Raw genomic sequence first — 23,593 nt, 5'->3', positions numbered from 1 at the left:
AGATCAAATCCAGACCCAAATCCCCCAGCTGCTTTTGAAAATCCCAATTTAATCCCTATAAACCTTAGCAACCAAAAACAAGAAGACTTTATTGGTTCATCCTAGCTCTTTTCCAACCCCTGTTAAAGTTTTGTTTCGTTCAACCCCTACTTCCCCTTGTTCATCATCTACCTCTCCAAGCACCGTTTCCACACCTCCATTCACTACACATACCACCACTACTACTCCTATTATCCCAGTTATCCCAGTTGTTCCATTTATCCCTGTTGTTCCTCTTATCCCTGTAAATATGGCTAATAGATATGCACCTTTACAGTTGCCTGCTAATCCCGGGGCTATGCCTCAGGATTACCAGACTAAAATAACTTATTTTGATGGCACAAGTGCCTGCACAGCCCTTCAGCATACAAAGAAAATGCATGATTACTTTGAAAGTTATGAGATTGACGACGATAGTGTGAGAATGAAGATTTTTGTCCAAAGTTTGACAGGCGATGTCAGGACTTGGTTTAGAGTACTCCCGGCCAATTCCATAGCAAACCCAGAAGCCTTATACCAGTCATTTATCAACAGATGGGAGAAAAAGAAAGACCCCTTGCACATACTAGCTGAATACGATACAATTAAAAGAGGCCCTCAAGAGACTGTTTTGGACTATTGTGCAAGATTCAATAATGTCTATAATGCAATACCACAGAACTTAAGACCTCCACCTGACCTAGCCTTGTATAAGTTCCCTGATGGATTCGACCCAGATATGGCCTACCAGTTAAAGGAAAGAGCCCCTAACAGCCTTGCTGAGATGCAAAATTTGGTTGTCACTGTGGAGGCAAATTTAATTGCCAAAAGAAACAGAGCTAGAAATGAGAGAAGAACCACCTTCAAGGAAGAACCCTCAGCCTTAGATCAAAAGCTAGATGCTATTATCAATGGCATGCATAGGTTGGGAGACAGAGTAGAGAGTGTTGAGAGGAAATCATCATGGGAAGGACAACAGCCAAATACCATAAGGAACCCAAATTTCAGAAAGAATCAAAACCCAAATGCTGGAAGGGCTAGTCCCGACCATGATATTAGGCCTCCTTTCCAAGAAAACTACACAGAAGCATCCACATCTAGTGAGCCAACAGAAGAGACTCACATGAACTTGATAGATTTGAAGGGTGAGCAACAAATTTTTCTAACTCAAGAAGACCAAGATGACCATGAGATAAATCAATTTCAGACTAAGTCTGGAGAGTCTTTTGATTTTAAGCAAGGCTATGATTCTGCTGTGTATGAGGTCCACAAACAATTAAGCTGAGAACTAGAACCATTGATATCCCTGTACCTAGCAAATCAAAAGAGAGCAAACAACCCAACAAGATTAAAGGCAAGGCTATTATAACAGAACCAGCTGATATAACTGTCCCAAACCCGCATCAAGTGACTGTAGAGGACATAACAGACATGCAGCCTTCTATTGATCAGCCTCTGCCACCTTCTTCCTCAGAAGAAAATTTGAACAGTACTCCTAAAAACCTTCCCAAAACAGAAATACCACAAACTATCATTCACCATAACGCTGATAATCAAAAGGAAAACACAGAAAATACACTTGAAAAGGAGAAATCTGCTACTGCTAATGCAAAGATTCCACTGGAGAAACCATTTAACTTAGAAGCAGAGATTGGAAAACTTAAGATATCCATCCCCCTCTCAGAACTTGCCAAGCATGATGTGTATAGGCAACAAATTCAAAAATCACTTCAAATGCCAGAGGTCAAAGACAGTGTAAATGTTTTAGATGATACCCCTGAGCTGCTGTTCGGTCCAGAAGTTAATGGAAAATCAACATATGGATCTGTTCTACCCTTTTATGTCAGTCTGCACATACATGACAAAATCTTGCATAATGCTATGTTTGACTCAGGTGCCTCACACAACCTTATGCCCAAAGCTGTAATGGAAAAGCTAAACCTTGATATAACAAGACCCTATAAAGATCTATTCTCCTTTGACTCAAGTCAGGTCAAGTGTTTAGGCTTAATCAAAGACCTTTGTGTGTCTTTAGTCCAATTTCCCAACAAGACAATCCTAATGGACGTAGTGGTTGCTGACATTCCAACAAAATATGGCATGCTCCTATCAAGATCATGGGGAGAAAAACTCCAAGGATCTCTCCAATTAGACCTCTCTTATGCCACTATATCTGTCTTTGGGCAACCAAAGAGACTGTATAGGGAAACACTGATGAAATATGTAGTAAGTAGTGAGGAAAAGCCCCAAAACTTCCCTATCTACTCAATCCATTCTGATATGGATTCATTCATTTTGTTTAATGATGATAGATGTTACCCAACTAATGAGAAGCCTTTGGCTTTAGAGCTAGATACAGACATAAATGAGGAATCGCTCACCCATACCCATGAAACTGTCAAAACAACCAATGCAACCAGCATACAAGAAAAATCTCCCCAAATAGAAAATTCAAATCTGCCCAATCCTAAAATGACTGAAACTCTTAATACTAACCACAAGCAAGAAATCACATGGTATTTAGAGTTTGATGGTTCTGTTAACAAGTTAGGAGCAGGGGCAGGGATATGGATTCACAATACACATAACAATCATGCAGAAGGCCATGCCTATAGACTAAACTTCAGATGCACCAACAACATGGCAGAGTATGAGGCTCTCCTTTTAGGCCTCAAACTGCTCAAAGTTCTAGGGGCTACAAAAGTGTCCATTCTAGGTGACTCCGATTTAGTCATACAACAAATGAAAGGTAACTTTGTTACTAATGACAATAGAATGAGGGCCTATAGGACTGCGGCCACTAATATACTCAATGCATTCACTGAATCCAAGCTTGCCAAGATTTCAAGAACATTCATGCACACATCCTAGTAACTTTCGCTAGTACATGCAAGCCTCCCTTTGAGCCGAATCACCATTTCACTGCTGAGATAAAACACAGGCCTGCTGTCCCAAATAATGTTAAAGATTGGCAAGTGTTCGAAAATGATGCCCAGATTAACAATTTCCTCACTCTTGAGCGTGAGTTTTCAAATATAAACATTGACATGGATGCCATGAATGATACCCAACAGCAAACAAATGAAAATCAGCAGGCTGTAACAGCTCTAACAGCCAAACAAGTGCTAAACCCAACTGTTTTTGACAATGCAAACATAGAAGAGCTGAAACAGATGCATTTGGAGGAAATAGCCAAAACAGAGGCCGAGATCATTGATCTGAAGGATAACTTTCTCCCTGCTGGCCTAACTCCATTAGAGGATATGTTTGATGCCAATGATGTCCCTAAAAAGCCTAAAATGGAGCCTCTAAACGCTGCTATAGAAGAACACAACATAGGGACAACAGAGAAGCCCAAAATGATTAAATTGTCCAAAAATCTGCCACCTGATCAAAAACCAAAGTATGTCGATCTGTTCAAAGAGTTTCAAGATGTATTTGCATGGAGTTATGAGGACCTAAAGTCCTATGACACTTCAGTGATTCAACATACCATTCCCTTAAAACCAAATCAAAAACCATTCAAGCAGAAACTTAGAAGAATCAACCCTATGCTTCTTCCCCTGATTGAGAAGGAAGTAAAGAAAATGTTTGAAGCAGGTATCATAGCACCCATCAGATTTTCTGAATGGGTATCCAATCTGGTTCCCACGAGAAAGAAGTCAGGTGAGATCAGATTGTGTGTAGACCTAAGAAACTTAAACCAAGTCTCCCTTAAAGACCACTACCCATTGCCCAAGATGGACCACATCCTACAAAGAGTAGTGGGGTCATCTAGAATCTCTTTGCTAGATGGATTTTTAGGTTTCAATCAAATACTTGTTCACCCAGATGACCAAGACAAGACAACCTTTACCACACCATGGGGAACATTTAAGTATGTTAAAATGCCTTTCGGACTCAAGAATGCAGGGGCTACCTTTCAAAGGGCAATGGATATTGCATTTGCCAAGGAAATACATGATTTCCTAGTTGTCTACCTCGATGACCTCACCCCTTTTTCCAAATCTGATCAAGAGCACCTCAAACACTTAAGGAAAATATTCATGACATGTAGGAAATATGGCATTTCCTTGAACCCCAAGAAGTCTTTGTTTGGCCTTGAGGAAGGTAAATTACTAGGCCACATCATTTCAAAAGATGGTATCAGAATTGATCCGGAAAGGATCCAAGCCATTCTCCAAATACCCTATCCAAGAAACATAAAAGAGTTGCAAGCATTCCTTGGAAAGATCAATTTCCTAAGGAGATTTATCCCAAATCTAGCCAAGCTGATAAGACTGTTAAGTAACATGTTAAAAAAGGATGCCAAGGTAAAATGGTCTCTTGAAACCAAGCAGGCTTTTGAGAGTATCAAAACTGCCTTGACTCAAACGCCTGTCCTCACAAGTCCACAATTTGACAAAGATTTTATCATTTTTTCATTTGCATCTGAGCACACCATAGCGGCTGTCCTTTTGCAAAAGGATGATCAAGGAAATGAAAAGCCAATTGCATTTTTCAGCCGAGCCTTAAGAGATGCCCCTTTAAAGTACCAAATCATGGAAAAACAGGCCTATGCCCTTGTTAAGGCCATTAAAGACTTCAGAGTTTACATTCTATACTCCCATGTGATTGCCTATGTCCCAAACTCTGTTGTAAAAGACATATTAACTCAAGAGGGACTTGAAGGCAAAAGAGGCAAGTGGATTGCCAACATTCTTGAATATGACATAGAAATAAAACCCACCAAACTGATAAAGGGACAAGGTTTAGCCAAACTAATGTCCGAAACAAATTTTCAAGCCTTAGACATTAACCAACTGGACAATGAACAGGAGCTGGCGACTCCACAGATCAGTGAAACCTTTTTGCAATCCCCATGGTATGCTGATATTTGCTTTGTATTGTTAAACCTGTGTGCTCCCCCAGGATTGTCCAGAACCAAGAAAAGATTTTTGAAAATGAAAGCTTTAAAGTTTTGTGTCTTAGACGGTGCCTTATTTTGGAAAAATCATGAAGGCATATTACTTAATTGCTTGACTATGAACGAAACTAACAATATCATGAAAGAATTCCATGCAGGGGACTGTGGAGGGCATTTATATTGGAAGTCCACTGCTGACAAGATTTTAAGGGCTGGTTACTATTGGCCCTCTCTATTTGCAGATGTCAAGAAATTTGTTGTTTCATGTCACAAATGCCAAATCTTTGAAGGAAAAAGAAAGCTATTGCCTTTGCCCCTTAAGCCCATCTCAACCGAAAAGCCTTTTCAACAATGGGGTCTTGACTTCATTGGAGAAATCCATCCCTCTTCTTCAGGCCAACACAAGTGGATTTTAACAGCCACCGACTATTTCACCAAGTGGATTGAGGCCATCCCATGTAGGCAAGCCAATGACACCACCATTATCCAATTCCTTGAGTGCAATATCCTTTCTAGATTTGGCTGCCCTGAGAAAATCATCACTGACAACGCCACTGCCTTCAAATCCAAAAAGATGATCAATTTTTGCCATAAATTTCACATTACCCTGGGACACTCTACAGCCTATTACCCTCAAGGTAATGGCTTGGCCGAATCATCCAACAAAAGCCTCATCAACATCATAAAGAAAGTGCTAGAAGAAAACAAAAAGAACTGGCATAGAAAGCTAACAAGTGCCCTATGGGCAGACAGACTTTCAACCAAGAGATCCATTGGGATGAGCCCTTATGAGCTAGTATATGGCATGGAGGCCAAATTTCCTTCATCTTTGGGCATTCCTACTATCAAATTGTTACAGGAGATTCAGGCTGAACCAAATGACATTCAACGAAGAATTAATCAGACCATTCATCTTCATCAAATTAGGGAGCAAGTATATGACAGAGCTCAAATTTTGCAAGAGAAGCTCAAAAAGATGTTTGATAAGAGAGCTAAGGCTGAAGATTTTTGTGTTGGCAACAAAGTTCTAAGGTGGGACTCACGAAGAGAAGACAAGGGCAAACATGCAAAATTTGATTTTCTATGGAAAGGCCCATTTGTTATCAGCGCTGTGCAAGGCAATAACACATATTTTCTCAAATCTACAGATGGCAGCACAACTGAAGAAGGCCCTGTAAATGGCCGAATGTTGAAGCATTATCATGATCCCTTTTGTTGAAAACAACCCAGCTGTATTATATTTGTACATAAATGTTTGTATATATCAGCGCTTTGTTTTATTTTTGTATAAGCAGTCCGATTGTTAGAGGAGCAACAACAAAGTTTGTGAAGACAGAACCAAACCAGGCAGCACAAAGAGGTGTTTCTAGTCCACAGCAACAATAGAAGATCAAGGCAATCTGACCTGTTGTTCTTGGCTTTCCACAAGGAAAAGCCATCCCCAGGTGGAGCCACTTTTAGCCTCCTGTTGCAACAGGTGTTCATACTTCATGATTGACATTTTTACATGCCAAATATGTCATTCTTTGCATGCTGCAACGCTCCATATTTCCAGAAAAGGCCAAAGAAGAGGCCATGAAAGTGTGATAGTCTAAATGCCACTGTTGTATTCCAATTTTGATGAGTTATCCATTTTTGAAGAATTTTCAGTTAAAGGGAAGGCCAAACAGCTTAATCTTGGTCTCCCTAGGTTTCAATTTCCTGTTGTAGAATATAGAGAATCATTATCTGTCCAAACAGCTTAATCTTGGCAGATTTGTAGATAGGTAGAGAAGCAAGGGTGCTCAACAGCTTAATCTGAGCCCCTGGATGAAATAAGTGTAGATGTAGATAGGAGGACAGCAAAAAGAAAAAGTTGAAAAGCTGGGTTTGCTAGTTCAAGTGCACCCAAACCAAAAAGAAGAAAAATGTTAGGTAAGTAGGCTGGGTAAGTAGTTTTGTGGTTGCAGAATCAAGCTATGTGATCCATTTCATGTTTTCAAGTGTTATATTTATTCAGATCACAATTATGAGGCACTTTTTCAGTTGGATCAGATCAAGCGAGGCATGTCTAACTTCCCCTTCTTCTTATTCCCCAAATCACTCACTAACATCCCCTTGAGGACCTTGGGATCTGCCCAACCAGTCTTGGTATCACTTCATTTGTTGTAAAAATACTAAGTGAGGCTTTGACTTTCTTCAGACAAGAGAAGCCACATTTCTTGTGTAAAAGTCATTTTTCTGCAGTCCATTCACTTCCTGTGTCTAAGTTTCAGTTCACAAACTTAGCCTCTCCCCTACACTTCATCTCACAAATTCATATTAACTCCTAACTCTATTATCTAGCTCCTTAAATCATTTCCTTATCCCCTATTATGCAAAAACTATATAAAATCCCAAAAATATTAAATAGCCCCTCCCTTTGGCACTATAGCCATATTTATCAAAGTCCGGGAAGCAGTAGTCCATCTGGGGCTCCTACTAACCCATCCGTGTCCTAACTGGAGTTAGTCTGACATCTGGTCAGACTAATAACCATTTCCCCTTAACCCTAACCCTACAAGACCCATGCTCCGCCCTTATCCTAAAGTCTTACATGCAAATATTTGACCCGCTCGCATATAATCCCGTAAACCCACTTTCCTAAAGTTCCCCCCCCCCCTGCGCCGGATTAAATAATTAATAAAAAGTGCGTTGCGGGCCCCTTCCTTATCCTTCCGCCGCCTTGTCTGTTCCGCCATCCGTCCGATTGCCCGTGCCTGAGATCTACGGTGGGCAGGTCTTTTCCCCTCCGAACCTGTCGATGGTTAGCGTCCGGGAGATGGGCGGTTTTCCCGTCGTACTCCCGCCATGCATCACCCTCTCGACTGTGGTGGAGCCCCCTCCTCCCAAACCGCCTAGGCACGAAAGATGGTGCGATAAAACTAGATACTGCCCCCCTGCGTGACGTAAGTACCACGTCACCCTGCCACGTCATCCGCCGTACTGGGTCCCACTGCTGACGTCACCGCCAAAAAAGGCGCGAAAGGCGAAATCGCTGCTTAGGAAGCCCGAAATCAAAATCTGAGGCAATTTTTGATGCATCGCTAAGAAAAAAGCACCAAAATGGAAAGCTTCAGTCCAGCACAGTTTTGCAACAGTTAGGTTTGCCTGGAAGTAGCCGAGAACGAACGATTTAATAGTTTTGAGTATCAGAGGACAGATAAAGCCCAATTTCATGTCAAAGAGTATCAGGATGCGGCAAAGTGTATCAGTGAAGATTCGTCAGCGGCTCGAAGCAGATGAACATTAAAGAGCCCCCAACAAAGTCAACAAAACAGTAAAAGCAATTTAAAGGCTCTCAAATCACAGTTAATGCACATTAAAGCCACATGAGATCAATGGATCAAAGCCCAAAGCACAGTTATTGCAGAAGCACTACACCAAGCCACCAAGGACATCATAATTAACTCATTTTGATACAGCTGCCCCCGGCACAGCTCAAAAGCTACTTTCTTGCATTTAATTTCAGCACATGTTTAGGTTTAAATACTTATTTTCCGCAGACCTGTTTAAGTCAGCTGTAATAGATATCTTTTGATATCTTTCTCTATATAAATGACCCTAATTCATTGTTCAAGGGTTGGTTGTTGTGGGTTGGTTTATGGTTTCTTAGTTAGTAATACACTCCAAGAGAGACTCGCTCTGTATCTGATATGTTTTACTTAATCAAAGATTGCTGAAAGCTTGGAGAATGGACTGTTTGATGTGTTGTTAATGGTTCTGAAGAGTGAATGATGGAATTCTTGTGCTGCTATATGAATCAATAAGTGTTTCTTACCTCTGTTATTTCAATTTCATATATGCTCAAGTCACAGAACGAAAGATTGGTTTAGAATTTGCCTAGCTGCACTCTATGCTTAGTTTCTGTGGCTTCTTAATGTTTTCCTCTTGATTTAGGCATAAATATGGATTCCTTATGGCTCATATTTGCTCTAATTCACATATGACTGACTGTTATCTAGGAATTCTTAGCTGCTCCTAGATAGGGCTCGTTCATCTTCCCTCTGCTAACCTGATTGAGAGATTCTTTGTTGCCCCTCATTCCTTAGCATTCAATCCATCTCCATTTAGCTTGAATATTGTTTCATGAGCAGCTATCTTGCTCCTCGTTTCCTCTTGTGACCAAGAAAACGCACCAGTAGTCCTACTCCACGACTCCATGCCCAATGGTTTGAAACTTACCACACTATGCATTGCCTCTCTACTTGAAAGCATCCTCCTTCCCACCAAAACACAAACAAAACCCCTTGAACCCAATAACTAGCCTAAAATCATCATCAACAAAGCTAAATCATAAAGAGAGAGCCCTCTCTGATTGCAGGTGGGCTAGAACCTGCAGTCCAAAGATTGGTCTGTGGTTACCTCGGTCGTATCCCTTAAGGAGCCAAGGGACAACTTGAGTGATAACAGGTTCTGAGTTATTGTTTTTAGTGACACCTTTGGTTAGATTCCGAGATTTCCTTTTGAGCTATCCTTGGAAAAAAATAGCACGGACCTACTCCTAAATTTGGCCAGGCACAACTCAGAATTTTGGCCTATCTACAACTCAGAATTTTTGCCTCTTTTAGGCTTATAGCAAACTGGAGTTGGGCCCCTTTCTGTGAATTTTGGTCCTGTGGAAAAACAAATTCCAAGGCCTGAGAAATTTGACCCTAAGGCCAAAATTTCTACCCCCTTTTGTGGCCTATGGTATCTCAATTTAAGACGGAGTTTTGGCCTCCTGTCACAGCTTGGGTCTTGAAGAAAAGGGGTATATTTGGGCCTGGTTTTTTAACATCATTTGGAGTAGGCTTTGGATAAATTTTCGAGGAGACTTTGGGTTAGTTTTTGGACAGACGTTGGATCAATTTTGAAGACCTTTGAAGTAGCCCTATTAGTGGTCCCTTGAAGCAAAGTTGAAGAATCTTTGTGAAGTAGACTTGGAGAGTTTTACTATTTAGAGCAGAGTTTTAAGTAGATTTGAAGAACCATTTTGAAGAGACTTTGGATCCTCTCTTGGAGCAGACTTTAAGCAGATCTTGGAGTAGAGTTTGAACAAACCTTGAAGATTTATTGTAGCAGCCTTGTTGGAGCTTTCTTGACCATTTGTTGGTGTAGACTTGAAGGCGTTTTTGGATAGAACTTGGTGACTTGTTGAATCAAACTAGAAGACATCTTTGTGTAGCAGACTTTGGAAGAATTCCATCTTTGTGAAGCAGGCTTTGGAAGCATCCTTTGAAGGATTTGGTGCAAACCTTAGAAAAGGACTTGAAGGCATCCTTGAGAAAGTTTTGAAGCATCTTTGAAGCAAATTTTGGAAATCATTTTGGAGCAGATTTTGGAAAGCATCTCGGAGCATTTTTTCTCCATGGATGTCACAGGATTTGTTTAAAGATGCTCTCCATATCATTTAACACTCTCTTTTGTACCAAAACAATGGAACTTTGATAAACAGGCATGGTCAAAATGTCAGATTTAATGAATAACATTCCGCATCATACTGGCAGTGATTTGTTTGCCCCATTGCTGATTCATTCCTTATTTTATCAATAACATTTATTTAATTTCTTTCAGTATGTCTTTTATCTGATAGAGGAAATTCCAAAGAAAACGTATGCTAGTATCTTCTTTTAAGTCTGAACATTGCCAGGATTTGTCTTTTCAGTCCCAACATTGTCAGGATTTGCCTTTTCAGTCCCAAGTTTACATTCATGAAAGAAAATTGATTTGTATCTGTTAATCGTAGACTGTCTGGCCTATGGGTATTTTTAATATTTTGATGACATTGTTTACTGCTTCAGCTTCTTTATGATTCGCAGATCCTATAAGTAGTGTATTATTCAATGTTATCAAAACCAGACCGGTCATTGAATCGGTATACCCCTCTTATCGGGAATTGGTAAAAAATCCGAACAAAAAAATCGATTGACCAAACATACTAAAGTATTAAAAAAAACCCATATATATTCTTGTGCATCCATCAAAATTCAAGCGATTTATACGCAAATATGAAAAAGTTTTCATAAATATAGCAAGAGTTCATAATACCAAAATAACACCTAGTCTAATGCATCTATGAAACAAAGTACATCAATATAGATGCTCTAAATGGCCTCTAGAGTCCAAAAATAAGTATAGTACTCAACCCCTACTTGCATAACCTCTTCATCCAAAAGAAGAAATAGTAATTCGACATCCTTCACCTGATTAGATGCATCTACAAATTTAAAAAACATGATGCCTTTTGGGCAAGCAATTAATAGATTTAAAATGGTGCAGGATCTGCTATCAATCCATCCGCCAGACATAATTGTGCACTTTATTTTGGTTCATGAGTGCTTGAACTCTATAAGGTACTATTCTATTCTTTGGACCTCATTTTGTAAAAGTGACCCCCTAATATCATGAAAACGAGGGTCTTTGAAGCTTGAATCACATGCAACTATACCATTAATTAAAGGTTGATAATATGGAGAATTAGCAACATTAAAAGGTATTTCTGCATCATACCACCAACTAGCAACGCATTCCTAAGCAACTTCCCTCTCTATCTTCTTCCATTTGGCATCAATGGTGGGTTGGGCACTAGGGGTGGTGTGAGGTACAAAGAAATAGTCAATATTCCTTGCACATGCTCTTCTCAAAGTAAATGAACTAGGGCCAGAAGCTCATCTCCAAGTCTAATAGGGAAACTAGAGGAATCTTCAATACTTGGGATATGTGCTTCAAGATCAAGGCCTATGAAATGAGCATCATTGTTTTTACTTTTGCCAATGTCCTTTTTAGCATTATTGTTCTTGCTCTTGCTCTTTTCAGCAAGGTAGGCTTTAATCAAACCCATCATATGATTCTTTAGGTCATCAAAGACTTTCTCATGGTGTTCCTCTTTGCCTCTCCAATGAGCTATGTGTTCTTAATCCTATGGACCCCCCACCTTTAATGACCTCGCCATAGTAGTTGCAAACTTTTTAAAATCATCATTCAAATGGCAATGTAACTATGTTGGATCATTCCTGCTTTTAGGGGCGATGACAAACTATACCAAAAATAAAAATATAAAAAATCTGCATGCAAAGGCCTAGCAATTCTTACTTTTTAGGGAAAAAATTAAGAGAAATTCAAGAAAAAATAAAATAGAAATTTGCATAGGAATCCCTAGCTTTCTAGGGTGAGAAAAACAATATTTTATAAGAGATACAAATAAAAATTTAAATAGAGATCTACATAGAAAGCCCTAGCAATTCTTGCTTTCTAGTGTTAATTTTTTTTAAGAGAAATACAAGGAAAAATGAAAATAGAGATCTGCATAGAAAGCCCTAGCTTTTCCTTAAGTCGTAAGGAAACAAACAACAATTTTTAACGGAAAAATAGAAGCTGATTAGGTGCCTTGACATACATGGAGAAGCCTTCCAAAATTTGAGAACAATGGTTGCTCCAAACAACAGCAAAAATATGCTCTAAAAATTTACCTTATCCCCCCCAACCTCAGTGACCTCAAAAAATAGCTAAAAGTGAGCCTACAATCTTTGCCAATTTTTTTTTTGAAGCAACTTTCAATTTCTTCAACAAACGTTCTCTAGCTTAGCCCTTGAACTAGCTCTCCAAATATGCACAAAAGCCTCCTAAGAACAACCCTGCAGAATAACAAATATCTTTCCAAAACCCACTCATAAAACTCAACTCAAGATATACAAGAAGCTTGAATGAATAATGTGAGTGAAATAGATGGGGTGAGGGACTTTAAATAAGTTTGAGAGGAGTCGGAGTTTCCATTGGTTCAGTGAGGATGGCTGGTTAAGTACCACATTTGCCCAAAAATAGTTCGCGAGGACAATCTGTGTTGATTTCTGGTAGCATCGAATGTGCTCTAAGTCTCAAATTTTGTAGGGAGGCTTAGACATGTGCATTCCACAATACCCAGAAATTGTTTTGGGAAATTTCACCAAGAGACAATGTTATTAAAATAATTAATTATTTTTAATGGTCCCTAAGCCTAAACTTAAGAAATTAAATTAATTAATAGGTATTAATCTAAATTGTGGGTGTAACTTCTAGAAGAAGACGAAGATCAAGTCTAAATGATTTGAGTCATTGATTAGAATATAATCTTGGCCATTGGTTCTCAACTAAATGATTATAAGAGGAACATCAATGGGCATTTGGAAAACACACCAAGCAGATACTCAATTACCCGAATAAAATTGATTTCCTCACTGGTCGAAGTTTGGCAAGAGGAAATCGATTCTGAGGGAGAGTTGCAAGTGAGGAGGAGAGAGGGTATCATCAACAGTCGAGAGGCAGGAGCAGAAGAAGCAGAGTAGAGAAGAGACAGCATAAAAGCTGAGACACTGGGAGTGTGCAGTCCCTACACAGGAGCTAATGTAGTGAGGACAGAGGGGGCAGCAGGTCCTCTCCCTGGTCAGAATCTCGCCAAAGAGTGTGAGAAAGTTATCTGTAGATGATATTTTTGCTAAAGATTAATAAAGAAACCCTCATTTGTTGCACCTGTTTTCCGACACTAGGGTTTTCTGGGGACAAGTCCAAAAATAACTGTCATTGTGATTATCCTTGTGTTAATATTTTTCCTTGCATTTACTTTCTGTAGTATTTTAATTGTGAAGACTGCAGTAGAATTTATTTCAATATTTTCCGTAGAAACACTGTGAATAACTTATTTTTGAATTAATAAGTAGAAGAAATAATACCAGCCACTGCAGTTGGATTTCTATTTAGAAATTTTCACATGGTATTAGAGCTTAGTTAAGAGCAAACCAGAAGATTCAAGCGTTGGAGAGAAGAAGGGAGTTCAAAATTATTGCATAGGTAGAAAATCGAAATCCTAGAGGAATTGCGCAGTCTAGTCGGAGAGGCAAATTTTTGATAAGAAAATCCCTCTCTTAGTGCATAGCAATATTTAGGTAAAGACACAGTCGTTTCTGCAGCAGTCCTGGGGCAATGAAAATAGCTGGTCACATACCAGATTTGCCCAAAATAGTTCGTGAGAATAGTCCATGTTGATTTTTGGTGGCATCGGATGTGCTCTAAGTCTCAAATTTTGTAGGGAGGCTTAGACACATGTATTCCACAACATCCTTTTTGGGAAATTTCACCAAGAGAATTTTATTAAAATAATAAGTTATTTTTAATGGGTCCTTAAGTCTAAACTTAGGAAATTAAAATAATTTATGGGTATTAATCTAAACTGTGGGTCTAACTTCTAGAAGAAGATGAAGATCGAGTCTAAATGATTTGAGCCATTAATTAGAATCTAATCTGAGTTGTTGGTTCTCAACTGGAGGATTATAAGAAGAACATTGATGGGCATTTGGAAAACACACCAGGCAAATACTCAATTATCCAAGTAAAATTGATTTCCTCACTAGTCGAAGTTCGGCAAGAGGAAATCAATTCAGAGGGAGAATTGCAAGTGAGGAGGAGAGAGGGTATCGACAACATTCGAGAGGCAGGAGCAGAAGAAGCACAATAGAGAAGAGACAACGTAGAAGCTAAGACGTTGGGACTGCGTAGACCCTACGCAGGAGCTGACCCAGTGAGGACAGAGGGGGCAAGAGGTCCTCTCCCAGATCAGAATCTCGCCAAAGAGTGTGAGAAAGTTGTCTATAAAATTCTCACATACATATCATTTCTATTCTGCTAGTTGCATCTTGTAGATGAGATTTTTGCTAAATATTAGTAAAAAAACCCTCATCTGCTGCACTGGTTTTCCCACACTGGGTTTTACCGGGTACAATTGTCCAAAAATAACTGTCATTGTGATTATCCTTGTGTTAGTATTTTTCCTTGCATTTACTTTCCGTAGTATTTTAATTGTGAAGGATGTAGTAGAATTTATTTCGATATTTGCCATAGAAACACTATGAATAACTTATTTATGAATTAATAAGTAAAGGAATAATATCAGTCACTGCAGTTGGATTTCTATTTAGAAAATTTCACATGGTATTAGATCTGAGTTAAAAGCAAATCAGAAGAGTCAACCATTGGAGAGAAGGGAGTTCGAAATTACTGCATAGGCATAAAATCGAAACCATAGAGGAATTGCGCAGTCGAGTCTAGGAGGGGCAAATATTTCATAAGAAAATCGAGTGAGTCGACAAAGGAAGATTTCTAGGTTGAAATTTCTAGTGACAAAGGGAGCAACACAAAAGCTTCAACATATAGCAGTATTCAGGTAAAGATGCACGTAGCAGTCCTGGGTAGAAAAAGCGTCAGAGATCGATAGGAAAATAGCACTAAGAAGGATGGAAAATCAAGGTGTCTCCAGGTTATCTTCTAGATTAGAAGAAGAATTCACATGTTTTTCAAGTTCAACATCAGCAAAGGTTTGGTACATTGATAGCGGAGCTTCAACACATATGATTGGAGTACAATAATGTTTCTCAAGCTATCAAGAAGAACAAATGGACTTGCAGATTACTATGGGAAACAGAACGAAGTGTACTCCAATAGTGATAGGCACCATAGCATTTCAAATGGAAGCAAGAACCATCGTTCGAGTCATTAATGTTTTACATGTGCTTGGGTTAGGAATGAATCTGATTTCATTGTCCTAGTTACATGATAAGGGATACGATTTATACATCATTAGAAGGAAAGTATATGTCAAACATCCAAGCTGGAAGAAGAAGATGCAAATTAGAACTCAAAGCAACAGATTGTATAGATTGCAGCTCGAGTATCCAATGGCACTGATAGGCAACAATCTTAATGGTCAAAAGGATTTGAATGAACTATGGCACAAGTGAATGGGACATTTACACCACGGAGCACTGAGCATGCTCAGAGAAATTGTGACAGGAGTTCCAGTCCTTAGTACTGAGCATGATTATATATGCAGAGGATGCATACTAGGGAAGTACGCTAAAGTAGCTTTTTCCAAGAGTAAAAATAGAGCGAAAGGCGTATTGGGATTGATACATTCAGATATCTGTAGGCCAATGTCCTTAAGAGCTCTAAGTGGTGGCTACCATAATGCATGTTCTTAAAAGTTAAGATCGCAATTTAAAAGAAAAAAGAAAAAGAAAAAAGAGTAAGCATCTCACTACTCATTAAAAAATTCAATTATTTGCAAGAACAAAACTAAATCAAATTTTATTTAACTTGTAAAGGTTTGCGATTAACCTTATTTTCTGTTGGTGGTTTTGGAGGTGACGTTGTTAGTTAAATACTTTTTCAATGTAATTTGGGAATTGAATTTGGATTAATTTTCTGATCTATGTAAATGTTTGTTATTATGTTAAATAATAAGAGAAAAAATTGGATTAATTGTTTCCTTACTAGTTTGCATTCTATAGTACATACAGTATATGTTTTTTTTGGAAACTAAATGATCTGTGCTCAACTTTGAACTAATTCAATACTATTGACAGAGGATTTAATGTTCACTCTAAAAGTGACAGTTTAGCTCTCCATTAATATATCATTCTTCAAATAAACGTTTCGTTCATAATAACTCTCTTAATGTTTTCCTTTCTGCTTAGATAAGCAAGTGCACATCTCCTTCTCTTCCTAATATCATATGAGCTTCTTGTGAATTCTCCGCATCAAAATACTTCATTACTTCCTGAATGGTTTCACTCATTTCCTACACAGAGTTTAATATTAATTAGTCAAACTCAATAATAGAATATTTTTTCAACACAGATACGAAACCTTCAATTAATTATTAAACCTAGAAGTTCCCAGTTAAATAGATATTCGAGATATGGTGAGAATAGAATATGAGGCACCTAGGTCGAGTTTCCTGGTAGCCATCGTTGTTCAGGGTGTGATTCTACACAAGAAAACACTTTCATTTATATTTATTTTATTCCAAGATAGACGCTAATCACAAACACGTGTGCAGTTGAATGGTGGCAGGGAGGACTTTTCAAAATCACACCCAAGTTTCATAATCCACGTTCAAGGCATGTTTAATATGTTAAATAGTTGATAATGATCTTGCCAATTGTAAATCAAAGTAGGAATAGACAAAGGAAACTTAAAAACAGTATTTGGAAACATATGATTTTATCAATTAGATCATGTATGGTGGAAGGAATACTCGTATATTATTTAGTCTAAATTATCCATATTTTTTATAGTTAAAAAGATGAAAATTTAATTTACTTTTAAAACAAATATACCATGGCCATGCTAACAAAAACAAAAATAGTTTTATTATAGTTTTAAATAATACATATGTTTTTTTTTAATAATAGTTTTAAATAATAAATATGGTTTTTTTTAATAATAAATATAGTTTGATACCATGTTTGACTGCAAAAACAAATATCTAAGTGCCTATGTGAATGTAAAAGAAATTAAAATATGGTTTAGGAAGAGATGAAAACAAAAATGTTGTAAATAGGGCCTCACTCTGATGTTGTCCATGCTGGCTGACAGGCCACGTGCACCCTCGTGGACATATGCAATAACTGTTGTTTGTGGCCTTTTATGTCGCTGTTCAGTCTAGGTGGATCCCACTATAAGCTTTTACAAGGTAGCAGGACAACTGGCTGACTTAATAACATCTATCACGTCCTTTGTATTCCCGACGGAAATGAAATTTTACCTACTATTCGGAAAAACCGAATACGATGTGGTATCTTGAATTCATCATTTCCAACATTTTCCAGTAGAGCGGAGCTCCATATTCGTTTGTATCATAAATTTCGTGATTACTTATGCTATTAATTTTAATAGGGTCAATTATTTGGTCGGCCACATATCTCAGATATTGAAAATTAAATACTGCAACCATATAAAAAACATAGGCATATAGGTTGGAAAAGTTTTGTAATAATTATAGGTTGTTGTTAATGTGATATGATATATTTTTCCCTACTAATTACTGGTAATAATCATCACTGCCAGATCTGATGTGAAGCATAGAAAAGTTAAGGTGAAGCATATTTAAGGTAATTTTAAGCCGAAACTGAGAAACATCGTGGAAGCTGAGTCATGTTATGAGTGGGCAAGCTAGGGACTAGTCGTAATTATTATCAACAAATCTGCATAGATTTATTTTGTGATTTCCTGGAACGTATAAATTTTCGGATGCAGAGTATTTACGCTGATTCGAAATGGGTAGTCAGAAACTATAGATATACAATATCAATGTGTAGTGTCACTGGGATAATTGATATCTTTTTGGATGGACTGTGGTGATCTATGATATACGTTAATGTGTCCCTGTTTGTCTTATTGCATCGCTTTCCTTATATTAAAAGCTCGCCCTCGTACTAATTATATCATGTAATTATGAAATGTTATCGTACGAACTTTCCTCTTTTGTCAATGTGATCGAATTTGGATCTCTCATGTACTTCTTCTAATATTATCATAAAACAAACTCTGTCTCTGATATAATATTATCATAAAACAAACTATGTCTCTGATATAGTGATCATGTGCATATTAGTATACTTAGCATTCTTGCTCGTCAACTAAATGTGTTTCGTTCGGTGAGTAATCGCACGCTTTGGTGTTATGGAACCAGCTCAAGAAAAGATAGATCAACGCCTTAGAATTCAGCCTCTTCGAGGGGGCAACCTCCTTTACATTACATAAATGAACAATTCTTGGATGATTCAAATGACAAAACCTCCTTTCTATATATAGGAGTCTAAGGAGTCACAATATAATCTAGCCGACCTAACAATAATAATATAAAGCCACAAAAATAACAATAGAGGGATTCTATGGGGCACATTGATAACAATATCGGGGCAATAGGGGCAAAATAATATAAATAAGGGGTATAACTACAATAGTAATGGGGTAATCACTAGTATTATAGGGACCCAACATGCCCCTCACCTTCAAAAAAGTATTGTCCTCAACGCTTGAGTAGTTCTCGATACTTCTGCATAAAATTCTCATCCTCCCATGTGGAATCTTCAGTGGATAAGTTCTTCCACTTGATAAGATACTCTGAAATTGATTGATTTTGTAGATGTCGAGTTCTTGTTTCCATGACTGCTTCCGGTTCCAATATAATTTTTCCTTCCTCGTCGAGTTCTGGCAATATTGTTTGAACAGGGAGCTTGTCGCCTATAACCTTCTTTAAACATGAAACATGGAAAACTGGGTGCAATCGAGAAGATGCAAGAAGCTCCAATTTGTATGCCATAGTACTAATCTTTTGCAACACCTTGTACGGACCATAATACTTTGGTGATAATTTATTATCCTTCTTAGCTTCCTTGAGGGACATTTGCTTATATGGTTGTAGCCGTAGGAATACCCAATCACCTACATCAAAACTGCTTTCACTGTGATGTTGATCTGCTTGTTGTTTCATTCTATTCTGTGCCAACACAAGGTTATCCTTTAAGAGTTGGAGGACTTGTTGTTGATGTTCGATGTGATGTTCCACTGCCTGAACCTTAGATTTTTCTCTTAAATATGATGTGATGGATGGTGGTTGATACCCATAAAGTGCCATAAATGGGGTCATTTTTGTTGTTGTATGGAAGGAAGTGCTATACCACCATTCAGCCAGAGGCAACCATTTGACCCATTGTGTCTATTTATCAAATACAAAGCAACGAAGATATCCTTACAAACATTTGTTTACTATCTCAGTTTTCCCATCAAATTGAGGATGATAAGATGAGCTATGACCTAACTGAGTACCAAGACAAGAAAATAATTCTATCCAAAAATTTCCAATGAAAATGGGATCTCTGCCACTTACAATAATCTTTGGGTTTCCATGTAGCTTTTGAATTGTTTCCATAAATGCAGTAGAAACTGTACTAGCTTTAAATGGATGTGGTAATGCACAAAAGTGTGCATACTTGGTAAGTCTGTCAACTACCACCATGATGACACTCTTTCCCTCAGACTTGGGTAAACCTGTGATAAAATCCATTGAAACTTCCTCCCAACGTTGGCTTGGAATGGATAAAGGTTGTAATAGACTTGGTGTCTTAATTGTTTCAACTTTAACCCTGTGGTAAGTTTTTAAAAATCCTGAGTGCCCTCCTAAGGGAGAAGTGTGCAATTCCCTAAGAATCTTTTGTTTTAGCTGGGAATTCTTACAAAGGTATAAGCGATCTTTGTACCATAACGAATCATTTTGCCAGCTAAATGTATCAGACATACTGGAATCTTGTTGTAGATTTCGAATAAGTGCCCACACTTCTTCGTCATTCTTCCATTCCTCCCTTGCTTCGTTTATCCAATCTGGTTGGATAATAGAAATGGTGCACAACAATGCTTCCACATCCTCATCCTTTCTTGAGAGTGCATCTGCCACCACATTTTGCTTCCCTTTTTTGTAGATGATTTCAAAGTCATAACCCAACATCTTTGTGACCCACTTTTGTTGCTCTTCAGAGGATAATCTTTGTTCTAAAAAGTATTTAAGGCTATCATGATCCGTTTTTACCTTGAAGTGTCTTCCCATTAGGTAGAGTCACCATTTCTTAAGTGCATGGAGTATTTTCAACATTTCCTTCTCATAAATAGCTTTGCTTAAAAACTTTCCCTTGATTGGACGACTTTCAAAAGCAATGGGTCTTTCATCTTGCATTAGAACAACACCAATTCCATTCCCTGAAGCATCACATTCCACAATAAAGGTTTTTGTGAAGTCCGGTGTAGCTAAGACCGGTGCTTGGCACATTGCCTCTTTAAGATGTTCAAAGGCCTTTGTTGCTTCCGGAGTCCATGAAAATGCATCTTTCTTGAATAATGTTGTTAGAGGTGCTGCTATTCTCCCATAATTCTTAACAAACTTGCGATAATACCCTATCAACCCAAGAAATCCTCGCAGATGCTTTATGGATGTGGGATTTTCCTTTCCTTAATGGCTTTAATTTTGCTAGGGTCTACCTTAACTCCTTCATGAGATACAATATGACCCAAATATTCCACCTCCTGGACTCCAAAGAAACATTTGGATCTTTTTGCATATAATTGTTTCTCCTCCAATAACTGTAGCACCCTGTCAACATGTTCAACATGATCCTTCCAAGACTTGCTGTAGATAAGTATATCATCAAAAAATACTAACACAAATTTTCTATGGAATGGTTTGAAAATTGAATTCATCAAACCTTGAAATGTTGAAGGTGCATTGGTAAGGCCAAAAGGCATGACCAAAAATTCATAATGACCCTCATGAGTTCTAAATGTTGTTTTCGGAATGTCTTCAATCTTCATTCTGATTTGATGGTATCCTAAACGAAGATCCAACTTGGTGAAGTAAATTGATCCATGCAATTCATCCAGTAATTCATCAATGACAGGAATGGGGAACTTATCTTTAATAGTGAGCTTGTTGAGCTCCCTATAATCTGAAGACATGCGCTATGATCCATCCTTCTTGTGCACCAATACCACTTGAGCAGAGAAAGAACTTTGACTCGGTTGAATTATACTAGCCTCTAGCATTATGCAACCATACGTTCAATTTCACTTTTTTGGACATAGGGATATCTGTACGGACTGATGTTTGGAGGAACACTTTCTGGAATCAGATGAATAATATGATCACGATCACACATAGGTGGGAGACCTTTGGGAGTCTCAAATACCTTGGAATGATTGTCTAGGTCTTTTTGGAGATATGGAGAAATAAATGATTCTGATGTGGAAACATCTAGCGAACATAATTGTGCAATTACACCTCTTTGCTCCTTTTTTAAAAGCTTTTTCATACCATTAGAGCTGATTATCTTTCCTGGTTTCCCTGTAATACCCCTTAATTAACTTCCTTTCATTCCATAGCAAACATGACGAAAATTTCTTGAAAATTAAACGCTATTGTACCCAAGGATTGTAGCCATTGGACTCCTAGTACAACATCAACACCTCCCATTGGAATGCAAAGCATCGGGCTAGTCAATACATATTCTCCCATGGATAGCTTGATATTATGTCACTTTCCAGAGAAATTTATTGTTCCTCCATTTGCAATCATCACTTGACACTCTGGTGCTGGATATAGGAAGCAATTCAATTCTTTTGCTACCCTACAATGAGTAAAATTGTGGGTGCTTCCTGAATCAGTCAACACTCTTACCTTTTTCTTCTTGATTTGTCCTTCTATCTTGATAGTTTGAGGAGTGGTAATTTCCGCCAATGCATTACAAGATATGGTCGGATTTATTTTTTCTTCATCTAGGCTTTGTTCCTGGAGTATATCCTCTTCTTTTGACCTTTCTTGCTCCTTTTCTTCTTCCTCTTCACAATCTATGTAGAATAATTTCTTCTCAGCACACTTATGACCTTTAGTGTATTTGCTATCACAACTGTAACAAAGCCCTTTTGCTCTTTTTTCTTCCAATTGTTTTGGTGTCAACCTTATAGGTTATGGAAGACTAGGGGCAACAACATTTATGTCTTTATAGTTGTGAGTGGTATGCTTCCTGGTTGCCATAATTTTGCTTTCCATTTTTCTTGCTAACTTGAATGCCTTCTCTAATGAATCAAGTTCCCAAAGTCGAACATCATGTTGGATATTATCCTTTAAAGACCCTATGAACACATCAATCCTATGCTCCTTTGGAATATCTTTTACCCTTATGTTCAATTTTTGGAACTCCTCAATGTGCTCCATTATTGAACCCTTTTGTTTGAGACTTATCAATTGGCTAAAAAAAGTGTTGCTTTTTGTATCCTCATAATGTGCTATCAATTCTTTCGTAAAAATTGCCCAAGTGATAAATTATTTATGAGAACAAAGCCATTGATACCATACAAACTGATTTGGTTGCAAATATAAAGTTGCCATACGTACCTTTTGTGTGTTTTGCACATTATTGAGATCGAAGAACTGCTCCATCTGTAATATCCATGTGGCGGGATCCTTGCCATCAAACTTCCTCACATCGATTTTTTGAATATGGTTGGTCTTCGATCCAACATTAGAGTCTATGGAATCATGATTAACATTTCTTTTGTTCACATCATGAGTTTCCTTTACAACCTTTTCACCATTAGTAAGTATTTCTTGTAGAAAATTTGTCAAATCGGTCTTCAAATCTGCCATGTCTATCTTCAAATCTGCCATGTCTCTCTTCAAATCTGTCTTCGAATCATCCATATTAGCTTCCATGCCCTTTATCTTAGATTCCACGCCATTTATCTTAGCTTCTGTTAGCTTTTGTGAGCGTGACATTTGTTGCACTTGTTCTTGTAATTTTGATATATCATGTAGCATTTCTTCCTCTTCTTCATGAGTCATGCTAGAGCTTTCAGGTTCCTTAGTAGGTGTTTGCATTTTCTTTCTTGGGGGCATCAATTACCGATAATAATGCTTTACTATGCCCTTTGAATTCCTTCAAACCAAGCTTACGCAAAAATTTAAAAAACACTACACACCTTTTTTCACTTTGTCGAAGTCTGATATTGAATATGATGTATCTCTGTAATTTCGGATCATCCAGTTCTGAAATTGCAAACTGTAGTAGCCTTCTGTGTCCTCTTTTCAATGCCACAAGTCTGACCAAAATTGGTTTCTCCAAGGAAGAGTTATGCGAAATCTCCTACAGTGACTTGATTATAGACTGGTTCAGTAGAGCAAACTTCCACGACATGCCATGAGTCACTTTTTCGACCCATGGATCTAAAAAATGCATACATTGAACTACAGTCTATCCTCTTTCTGTACCTTCTTATGAAATTTCAATCCAATCCCCAGAGAGAAAGTTATGA

The sequence above is a fragment of the Pinus tabuliformis genome, chromosome 1_1, assembly GCF_031772625.1.
Source record: "Pinus tabuliformis cultivar Carrire ecotype Pingquan chromosome 1_1, CPIR1, whole genome shotgun sequence".
Lineage (NCBI taxonomy): Eukaryota > Viridiplantae > Streptophyta > Pinopsida > Pinales > Pinaceae > Pinus > Pinus tabuliformis.
This window is presented reverse-complemented; position numbering follows the sequence as displayed.